The sequence below is a fragment of the Daktulosphaira vitifoliae genome, unplaced genomic scaffold, assembly GCF_025091365.1.
Source record: "Daktulosphaira vitifoliae isolate Bord-2020 unplaced genomic scaffold, ASM2509136v1 Scaffold_4, whole genome shotgun sequence".
Lineage (NCBI taxonomy): Eukaryota > Metazoa > Arthropoda > Insecta > Hemiptera > Phylloxeridae > Daktulosphaira > Daktulosphaira vitifoliae.
Window position 1 is genome coordinate 10,334,656 of NW_026099575.1, and position 2,575 is coordinate 10,337,230.

Genomic DNA, 2,575 nt, shown 5'->3' on the forward strand with positions numbered 1-2,575 from the left:
TTTACCGTTATGTACTGTAGACTATGTCCATCACACCATATGTGATTAATTCCAACGACAATTGGTTAAGTGTCTAGTCAATTGATATTTATTATCAATTGACTGAACACGTTCTAACACTAATATATAGTATAAAAATTAAGAATATACGTGTATATACATATAATAATATAATCGTTTATTAATAGACATTGTATATTGACGACCTCTTTCGACTTTGAATTTACAGTTCGGATCCAATACAATAATCATTTTGTTTACTGAGTTTTAATCTCATTGTCTATAAAAATAAAAAGCATATCTACAGAGTGTTCAGTAAGTTAGGAAACAGTTAAATTGTTACAAACAATGAGTACAATAGAAATTCGTTTCCTTATTTACTGAACACTCTGTATAATAAAAATGCAAACATCGTCATTGAAAAAAATATAGTTTTTAATATATAATTTGTAGACAATTTTAAAACAAACATAATTTCTTTAAATAATAACAAGGAGAAAGGAATATTTTACTTAAAAATATTTCTCTCGTACAATTTGTTATATATAATAAATCTTATGACTTGACAAGTTATATTCTAATTGTGTTGCATTACATTTTGTAATAAATTTTACTAGAATTCTTCGGAAGAATACACAACTTTTTATTTTATTAAAACTTTTACCATAATATTTTTAATCAAAACGGTATTCTATTATATATTTTTTTACTAGCTTTTTGGTTGTATGACATTATTTGTTAAATATTTATTATACGAAATAAACTCTATAAAAGTTTTTTTTTAATGTACTCAACAGGTTCGCATTCATATTATAAGTTAAGATCGTATTTTTACATTGTTATAAAACACACTTGTACACCATATGACTTTTTTCTGGCATACGTTCTAGTAAACCGTTCAGGACACCCTACACACTACGTTAAAGTTAAAACAAAGATAATAAGTAGTAGTAGGAATTTCATTACTTTTATTGCTGGCAAATATGGAGCTTTTATTTTCAGCATTTATGACTGAAATAACTTATTGAGTATTGTACACAACTAATCCGGGATCGGACAAACACTATTTGAAGAAATGTAAGTTGGCAATTTATCGCAACACTCACTAGTTTTATTCTTTTAAAATCAATTAAAAGTTTGTGGCTAAATTTAATATAATAAATAAAGAACACGCTAGAGGCGTGACTTATGAGTCATCTCCTTATCATTTATAATTCATGTCATTTTTAATATCAATTTTTAAACATCAAATTTACTTATTGTACCAATTGTTGTATAGATTGTAAATATTTAAATAAAAAAAACAACATTTTATATAAAACGATTGAGCTGTTACTTTTTTTTTATATACAATTATTTATTTATACGGAAATAAAAAGCGATTTTTATTTATTTTATTCATTTTAATAGATGTATTTTGTTGAATGATAAGAATCGATGGCACTTCAAAAATAAACTACTAATTATAATAGAATAATAAAATTACTTTTTAAAGATGTCTTAAGAATGGAATTTTAACAACATATAGCAATGATTAGAAAACTTATTGCTAAGTTGATACAATTTTTATCTTTTAATCGAACAAATAATGGTATAATGGTACATTATGGTATAATTGACAATTTTTCGGTAAGTATACACATCAAAGAGATCATTACAGTGTGGGTGGGATGGTGTATAGATGCCGGTAAACTGGCTTATCAATTTTGGGGAGCCAAACATGATAAAATATACTGAATGAGACAATTGCTCAAAAAAATCGTTACATACTTTACATTGATATAATTTTTCAACAGTATGAGTTCGTACATGCATTTTCATACTTGTGTTATATTATCACACATAACATGTTAAATCATTTGTTGTGTTTTTATATGAGTTTGCACTAGTATGACTTAGCTTATGTTAATTTAATTTTTACATGATTGTCGTTATAATCGAATAATCTTGAGTTTTTAATCAAATATATTATAAATATATTATAGATATCAAATAATATTTTGACATTATATATTTTATTTAAAAAAGTAGAACTAATAGATAATTAAAATATCAGAAAATAATCTACTTTTATCATAATAGGTATATTAATTTCATTATGTTCTATTATATAATAAGATATACATTGTATATAATTCAAAGATATTGAAACATTATTTATTAATTTTAAAGATTAATAATTATATATAAAATTAAAAGGTTTTAATTATTTGGCTATTAAAAAAAACGTTTTTATTTCTTTGTTGAATTGTGAAAACTGTTTCTATGAAACTACTATTAACTTATTCTGACAGAGAACATACACTCTTCGCTACTTGTTTCAACACCGTCAGCTCTTAGCAGCTCCTAAACATTTTTTGGGATTTTTTACAATTATATTTGTTTTTTGGTGAACGATTTAACACTCTGTTAGTCAATCATGATTGGCAAATGTGTTCTACAAAACCTCCAACGCCATCTCTACAGGTGCAGATCACATAAAAAATATTTGCGAGCGTTTGATGTATTGGACTGGACACCCACGTCATCACTGTACTTTGAAAAACGTCCAAGCTGCTGTAAGTTCAGAAGAATA